Source organism: Vanessa atalanta, chromosome 10, assembly GCF_905147765.1.
Source record: "Vanessa atalanta chromosome 10, ilVanAtal1.2, whole genome shotgun sequence".
NCBI lineage: Eukaryota > Metazoa > Arthropoda > Insecta > Lepidoptera > Nymphalidae > Vanessa > Vanessa atalanta.
In genome coordinates this window covers 7,666,336-7,675,800 of record NC_061880.1, presented here as the reverse complement: position 1 = coordinate 7,675,800, position 9,465 = coordinate 7,666,336, and the positions used below count along the sequence as shown (strand labels likewise).

The window sequence follows — 9,465 nt, the reverse complement described above, 5'->3', positions numbered from 1 at the left end:
GTTGTTATTTAACTGAAGCTTTAGAAAAAAATTTAGCTTGCGAGTTAAGGGGAATTTGTCAGTCCTTGTCTTTAGATGTCGTTTCATTAGTGGGCAGCTTACTGAGAATGCCGGTCAATGCCTTAATAAATGATAGATGTATATATGTCATTTTATTGATTGTAATTTCTTTGATGGAACGAATAGTTATTTTTATGTCTGCACTACAAGTCAGGATGGCCGAGCGGTCTAAGGCGCTGCGTTCAGGTCGCAGTCCACTTCTGTGGGCGTGGGTTCGAATCCCACTTCTGACATACTATTTTTATGCCATATTTAATTTAAAATTGAATATGTAAATTATTTAATGATTAGGAACATGGCGAATATCAAGATATAGTTTCACTGCAACGTTTTGTATCTGTGTACCCGATGAGTGCACTTAATATTGTTTTTATTAATAGAAAAAATATTATGTATTTAGTGGGTCTCCCGCGAAACATCGTGTTTATTCAAAACATTTTTTAACTTACGACAGGTTTCGTTTTGATTTGATTTCAATGTAAACTGCAAGTCACTTATCCTTGGTGCCCAATTGTTGAAACCTCTTTTAAATGAAATTTTTAATATCAAATAGTATAAATTCGTTCAAGTTTAAATTGGAGTTTGTCAAAAACAATTTACTTTAATTTTGTTTACGTTATTTCTTCATATAGCCGTAGTACCGCTCTCTGACCGGCCAGTTACTTTTTTCCGCTCTCTAAAATTAATTCTTCGTTAAAACGTAACAATTAACTCAAAACAAACAAGAATCCTCTTTAATTTTTTACACATCTTTGACTGAAGCTCTTCAAAATGAGACCATAGCCCTTTTTTATATGCAGCTATCTTCCCATAATCATTGGGACAAAAATCGTCTTTCGCTATTAATATATAAGTAAGAAGATATTATACCGATTGCAGAGTAGTTTTACAAGTACTGCACTCTCACGGTTGACTTCTAAAGTGACGTTATAAAACGTTACTTTCACGGTTCCTAAATGAAATATATTTATTTTATCATTTCCAAACGTACAGTTAATACAATAGAAATAGAATGGGGCATTACGAATGGTGTTAGCTAAAGCTCAGGATTGATGAAAGGCCACACGTCAAAAACGTGACGGGATATGGGTAACACACGAAATGAGAAAAGGTGATTTCGAAAGTCGTTCCCGTGACAGAATATCTAAAGGAAATCGATTGTCTCATTTGACAAGTAATGCGGAATCATGAATGTCATATTTTAGATAGAAGGATATTATGTGTAAGAAGTTATAGGCATAATAATGGTAAATGGAAAAACACGCATTGCGCTATCGCCGCGCCATTTATGTCAGAATCGAGCAAGGTTTATAATTAAATACTTACAAATTTTTTTTATATATATCAGGTAAATTAAAAATATTTTTCAGCAATATCATGAAAAATGTATGTCGGTGTTAGTAAAATAATAATGTAATAGACGACACACGATGTTGGTTCGATGCCAATTTCCAGTGGTTTAAATTTTACATTATAGATCTCGATTTAATTTATATTGGTTTATTACAAAAGTTGTAATTTTCAAAAATATTTAGAAATTTAAAATCTTTTCTTATACTCATTTTATAAAGACGGACGTTAAAAATAATTGCAGTTCTATTGTAGAAAAAAAAGGATAAAATCAATTAAACTTCGTTGAATTTCTTATAGTTATACTAGCTACATCATTATAAATGTGTAATTAAAATTTAAGAGAATTTAGAACTACACTGAGAAACAATAAAACGGTGCGTTGCGTGTTAAATTCACATAAATATTAAATTTAAAAGGAAATTTAAGTTTACAATTTTAACGACCTACTAAATACATTATAATCTTAGAACTAATTATAAAAAGCTATTGTGAATAGTAAATAGCTCATAAATTAATATATTCCTTTTTAATATTTAACACCTGCAACACTATAGATATGCTCGTTGTGTCATTATTTAAATAGCAACATTTTAGATGTTTGTTTAATCAATTTTGATTATTCTTAAATTTTCGTGCACTATTTGTATCTTTATAAATAATAGAAAATAAGCTTAAATAAGTAAAATATAAAGTCCAATTAAGACAATTATAAAGTAAATTTTTTTCTATCGTTATTATTATTATTTATAGTTTGATAACTATTAAATGTGGACCTAAAATTCTATTTTATATGTATGTGTTTGGTCATACCTCCTCTATTTTCATTTATCAAATGTCGAACCACACAATTGTTTATCGGGACAAATACTGTGTGATAAACACACAAAGATATAATAACACAACAAATAATAGAACGAGGATGAGTTGTTATCAAATACAATTTAATCGAAGTAAGCAATACGATGCTATATTAAAGTCACAATAAAAAGTTGCTTTTTTTACTATCTATAAAAAAGGAAGACTTTTATTTCGTTTTTTTTTTTAATAATACGCAGTCGACTTTCGAAATAAAAGAGTCATAACAAATAAATATAAAATACTAAGATGAATACCGGCAACCTTTTCACTAATAAAATTACGTTTTTGTTATTTGAAAAAAAATATAAGACATATAGAGAATGAATTAAAACTGTCTATTTATAATTATAAAATACAAAATAAAATGTTGGAATATATATAAATAGGTCTTGCACCATCTTGTACGTTTGCATTGATGTTAAATAAAAAAAACTTCGGATTTACTGGTAAAAGAGTTAACAAATAAATTAAAATTAATAAAGGCCATTTTATCACTAATAAATATTTTATTTCTTTGATTAAAAATAGATAATTTAAATAGATAATGCATTCAATAATTTTTTTTTAATGGAAATAAACCATCTGTTTTTGTTTGGTGTTAGTTGCGTAATTAACAAACATAAATTTATTTAAAAAAAACTTCTGTTCTATAACATTTTTTTTTATAATAAAGGTAGGCGGGCGATAAAATGGGCTAGTCGGTGGTAAGTGGTCACCGTCCTTCATAGACATTGACGCTGTAAGAAATAACATCTCCAATGTGCCACCAACATTAGGAGCAAAGATGTTATGTCCATTGTGCCTGTATTTACATTGCTTAACTCACCCTACAAACCGGAACATAACAATACTAAGTATTATTGTTTAGCTGAAGAATATCTGATGCGTGGGTGGTACCTACCCAAAAGGGGTTGCACGGAGCCCTACCAAGTAACAATTTTTTGATTGTCAAATATAATTAGTTACATCTAAAAAGAAAACAATGCACTGTTTTAACAATTTATCCTCCGCAATGCGTGAATTAAACGTACTTAATCATAATTTTAATAAATCGTCTTATCTTAAAGGTCTTTTTATTTTGAAATTGGAATTATTTATTCGCTATAACACGGGTGTGTGGATTCTGAAGATCTATTTAATTATAACGAACTGCTTCCGAAATTACTCAAATACATAGCATCACATATCTTAAAGATATTTCGGTGACTTTCTATTCATAGTTTCAGTAACAGATATAAAATATATACGAGTACATGTAACTATCCGACTGTACTCTGAAATATATGCGCAGGTGTGCCGTGTTCGATATTTCTGTTATACTATTTAGAACAATTTATTTTAGATTGAAGAATACCTATATTATATTGCTAGCCGATTATAGACTAGGGTAGCATAAATCAATTGGTGTTTCATTGTTCGAATGTTTTAAATCCCTGACCTTTAAGGAATACTATGCAGGCGTAATTCTACTAGCAAAATGTAATTTTATCACAATCGAATCGATACGAAATCGTTGCCCTTTATTGTACTAACGCAACGGTAGCGGTTCAGTCGAAGTTGGGTCATGGACATTAATTGTAGAATTGGCGATTTTTGCGAATAGTCAAATTTGAATCTGAATAGAATCGTAACACGGAACAGAACGTATCGTAACATCTTCGTAGAATTGATCCCCTGATCAGTACTCATACATAGCTTGTTAGGCTCATACAATTTGTACGGTCATTGAAAGCGAATATCGAATAAGTTATAGATTTTCATAATTATCTCAATACTTTGGTCCAATATATGTCAAGGTATTATATGTGCATGAACATCCAAATTGCCATAAATAATAATTTCATGAATATCTACAGTAACAGGAAAGACATTATTTAAAAAAAAATTTGGTTACTTTTCTCCCGATATCTATAACTTGATTGAACTTCTTGACAAAGCGAATAGCTTTTTTTATTGTACCACAACAATGCGTTGTATATTATTTAAAGATACTGTAAAAATCCTTACAGTACAAATTGTTTTTTTGCTCAATGAGCGTTCTTTTTTGACCATAGCACCACATGTACAGATATTGTTATAACCTATTATAATCTTTGCTATAAAACATTACCGTTCTTTTAAAAAATCTCGGAAGGTTCCTGAAAACTGTCTTAAGAATACTTTTAGCAAAAGTTAAGTGGTATAAAACTTTCTTGTTGACGTTTTTATAGTTCATGAATCTCTCATATAACGTCTTTGTGTCTGTTATAGTGTTGCTAGCATATAATTTATATCGGTTTCAATATTCGACTGCACTTTATAAATAAATAACAAATTTTCTATAAACAATACGCTATTATAATTTTATACATCAATAGGTTTATATTAATCATTAGTGGTATTTATTTTTATTTGTGAAAGCTGAGAAGTCTCTTTGTCTGTGTGTTACGCTTTCACGTCCTAACTGCTGGTAAAGTAGCCGCGGATGGAAACTAGTTTCCGTTTAATTTTTTAGAGATACTTAATAACCTTACGTTTGGATTTCCAACTTGCTTCATACCAAATTTCGTCTAATTCGGTTCAGTGTTTTGGCCTTAAAATAGCAACAGACAGACTGACAGACTAAGTTAAATTTACATTTGTAATATTAGTAGAGATTACTTACTGAAATTATATTATATAAGTATGTACTTATTATATGTTTGTAGAAAACATTCTGAAAAAATATACTTTAATAAGATGTTAGGTTTTTGTTATTTGTCATTAGGTAAATTGTTGTTGTTTGGATAAATTTTATATACACAATTTACAAATTCATAAAAACTGTTCTATTTCTGAAATATACTTGTTTTTATCGTCCTATTGAAAGCATAAGAGGCAATGTAATAGCTGTGATAACATTTTATGTGCAGTTTGCGGAAAAAAATTGTAATGTTGTGTCTGTGTGATTTACGTGATGAATTTTAATGCGTGTGAATAAATGGCCATTTAAAATAAGGCACGAAGGAATCCGTGTCTTTAATTTTTTTTTTTAAGTACCACATTATTTATTTATACTGACACTTCGAATTTGTTTTTTTTTATTTAAGTAACGTATTTAATCTGGGGGAGAGATTTTTTTTTTCTATTTCTATGACTTATTAAATTCGTAATATCTATTGAATGGAACAGCCGATTGATTGTGAACAATTCAAAAAATAATCAATGTGATTTTTTCCTCTTTATAATAGTAGTGTAGATTTACAATAGAAATATATTTAATATTTTAATTGTGTTGCAATGAAAAATATTAAATTAAATTACAAATAACTCTAACTACAAAATTAACAATATTACAAGGGTGGGTTTTCACAAAGCGCCCTCTCGCGTAAAACTTGTTAAGCTTGTTAATTTGCCCGTCCGCCCTGGAAAATTCTACGGTGAGTTCTTAAAACGTATCCATAGATGGCGCTGACCAAATGTGAAAACTCGGGAAAATGAGTTTACTGTAGACGAAATTTCCTAAAATATATTTCGGCTCGTTTGCCTAAGATGGCGCTCTTTCAAAGCTATTGTTTCGTCTCTGTTTAAATATAGAATGATTTACGTATCATATTAAAATGACTAAGTTTATTAGTCACTTATTACAAATAGATTTTTTTCTAGCTAATAGAGATACAAGTATGCTAACTTTATGAATGATGAGTTAAATAAATCATAGATAATAAAGAATTATTTAATTATTTTTTAAATCTTGATTTAAAGTTAAAGTGGTCTTAAATAGTTTTAAATACAATATCTTTATACGGCAGGAGCATATCTAATAAAAACATAAGGCACATCTGATTAACAAACCCGACCGCGGCTTTGTTCGCAAAAAATGAATTATTCCTCAAGAGTAGATAGTCAGTCAGTCAGAGTAAAATATATCAGAAAAGCTTCATCAACAGCACTAAGTTTCAACTCAATTAGAAGAACGATACGTGTATAGAATACGAACAAAAACAAGTATTCATTTTAACATATACGATGTGCAATATGAAAAATATTTTCCCAAATTATTTCACACGAGACGACAGCTATCTTCTTATAGTGATATCATAAAATTAAACTTCTACCATATACTAAGAAAGCTTAGTCTGATCGCTAAAATCGAAATCAACCAATAAATAGAAAACGCTTACTCATATAATTTTACTAGCCATTGGCTGCGACTTCGCTTTAGTAAGAATATTTTACACTAACATTTTATTTAAATTTACAGCCACTAAGCTTCCTTCTCTCGTGTTCTTTAAATATGTAGATAACAGAATGTAATATGAGTTTAAACATTGTATAATATTAGTAGTGTAAAGAGGAAAGTTTGTGTGCTCAAACCGGCTTCACGCAAAATCTGATTGGATTGAAATTTAACTTTGATGTTGTGATAGTTCATAGTTACAGGAAAGACCACCTCCCGATATAGACGTTGGACCTGCAATAAATAATTACCATTCCTTACATCACCAATGCGCCACCAACCGTGGACAAATCAGGACGGTTTTAACCAGGGTCTGGGAAAATCCGGGTGCCTTGCGTTGGAGAACGCTTCGCTGATGACTGAAAGTCATCAGATTTGGATCGTTTATGTGACGCCCCAGAATATCTCTTAAAGATATTTGTGGGGGAAAGGGACGATCGCCAAAACAATGCCTGCATACGGGCGTTTATTGTGCTCAACTTTCACTGGCACATTCACCTTTCAAACCGGAACACAATATTACTAATTATTACAGTTTGGCGGTAAAATATATGATAAATAGGTGGTACCTACCATCTTACACAATGCTCTGCTATCCAGTATGACTGGCGAATAGTGCGGGGGTGGAGGGTGTTAGTGTGATAGCCTTCACCCACTAAGACGAACCCCGACGAACTACGATCGGAGCACAGCATTTTATTTTAACCTTAGTTACATCAGAACTCCATCGTTTAGTGCACACGTGTATCTGTCTGTATGTAGGTAGCAGCCAGTGATAAATCTTCAAAACAACTTACAAAAATTAAGCTATTATCCGAAATATTATATTTATACGTTGAAATTAAATGAAGAATACAAGAATTGTGAATCATTATTTTGTTGGATTAGAAAATACAGGATAAAAAATTGCAAATACGTATTACAATATGTAATGAAAGTTACCCTTCTGTAAGCATATACATATATTGTATGTATTGCCATGACATATTAATATAATGCTTTTGTTTGTGATCGAAGTAATTCTAGTAATGCCTTCAATATTTACGTCAAAACTTTTCCAGTTTATATTTGTTACTGATGTTTGCTAACAAACTCGTATAAGCACCTAAATATTTGTTGTATTTTTTCATTATATTTAATTATTAAAATGTACATTTTAATCACTTTTTTTTGGATTTGTTAGCGTGTGAATTATACGAATGTTGTGTGGAACATATTTCTTTGCGTGTTTAGTATTACTGATGTCCCTTTATGAAAAGTTTATATATTTCATCCATTAGGTACGGTTCAAAATTTCCTCATTAAGTGAACGTCCGTTTACGTAACCATATTTTATTTCAATTCATGTAAAATTTTTCCAACTAGTATAAAATACTATAAATTAAGGCCTGCAACAGTTTAATAATGTTTAAAAAAAATAGTTTAAATAATGTCTATGTAATATTAAAATAAAATCCATGTTATTTTTTATACATGGCAATAAAATACTAAATAAAAGACGATGATGATGATCATGATGAATGTTTTTTTTTTATGATATCGGTAGGCGGACGAGCAAATGGGCCACCTGATGGTAAGTGGTCACCACCGCCCATAGACATTGCCGTTGTAAGAAATATTAACCATTCCTTACATCACCTATGCGCCACCAACCTTGGGAACTAAGATGTTATGTCCCTTGTACATGTTCTAGTTACACCGGCTCTGTCACTCTTAAAGCCGGGCCACAACAATACTGAGTACTGCTGTTTGGCTGTACCTACCCAAACGGGCTTGCACAAAGCACTACCACCAAGTAAATTGACCAATGATAGAATAATATTTCCTTTCAGCATTTTTTATTTCTCAATCTCGAATTATTAGCGAGAACAAAAAACTGAAGGACAGCTTGTTCGTATAACTTTAACAATATATATGTACAAGTTTTTTGAATGCTCATTCCTGGCCCATGTTTTAAGGCCCGGTTACACATCTAATTTTAAAATTTGACCATCTAGTGAGATGTTATCATTACTATCTATGCGCTCTTCGTGTTAGTTAATTTATTTATCTACCATTTAGATCTATTTTAGTTTTTTTTTTCATATATTTTAAAAATTAACACATTTTAGAACCGTTTTAAAAATACGGTCGCGATTTATCATCTTGTCACTGTGACGCAGAATCTCCGAAAATATCTCCGATATTCGAACCTAATTAGTGTTTTTTGAACCCCGATCAACTTAAGCCCTGACCTCCTAAACGTTTATCAAGATTAGAACCGCCGATACACCCTGAGTGACCAGTATTCAGTATTCAGTCAGCGCGATCGCCTCCGCGGAACGGACGCGAGACGCACGCCCTCGCGAGACTCGAACACAAACACGACACCAAATCAAAAATGATTATCACAGGCTTCTATTAAAAAAATAAAAATACACTCAATTATACAATTGATTTTATTTTCGTGCAGTGTCAAAAAAAGGCGGGAAGTGCCACAGATAAAAATGACTTGAATTAAATGATTGTTTTTTTTAAAGTGCATTTTTTTGATGTTAAGTGTGTCTTATTAATCGATGTCATGGTAAGATTTCTGGTATAGCAAGATGACAGTGTTGATGCAATTAAAGAAACATAGAAAATAAAGTAACCGAGCAAAATTTCTAACTTGTTTTTTCGAGTTAAGCAAATATACATTGTTTGTATTCCTGAGGTCATCATTTATAGTCGCCAAGGCTGAAGTATTGTTATTATAGTAAATTTAAACCTGCTACATTTTCTTAAATATAAAATAATAGCCGTGAACAAAAAATAAATAGGAAAAAATATCTTAAATTATATACAACATGTATACTGCATATAACGTATATCCATAAAATATATATTTAAGCTGATCATCAACATATATGGCAATCAATTTACTTGGGTTTGGATAATGAAAAGCAAAATTCGTGAGATACAATCGCTCTTTGATCTCAAGGATGTATACATTAATGTTTCGTGCCAGTCATTCCGAA

The 9,465-nt window shown here is 30.9% G+C and overlaps 1 protein-coding gene and 1 non-coding gene across 4 annotated transcripts in view; both read left to right on the top strand.

The window, feature by feature from the left end:
* Positions 1–9,465, top strand: part of LOC125066693 — a 93,514-nt gene that overhangs the window by 40,052 nt on the left and 43,997 nt on the right. For 2 of the 3 annotated variants that reach the window (XM_047674913.1, XM_047674912.1), the window contains exon 1: positions 8,783–9,032. The exons of the other annotated variant lie outside the window; for it this stretch is intronic. The gene's annotated coding sequence lies outside the window, so the exon portion shown is untranslated. Of the gene's footprint in view, positions 1–8,782; positions 9,033–9,465 lie in introns of those variants that run through there. 3 annotated transcript variants of the gene reach the window in all.
* On the top strand, positions 210–293 carry Trnal-cag. The gene has a single exon. It is a non-coding gene; the product is annotated as a tRNA-Leu (tRNA).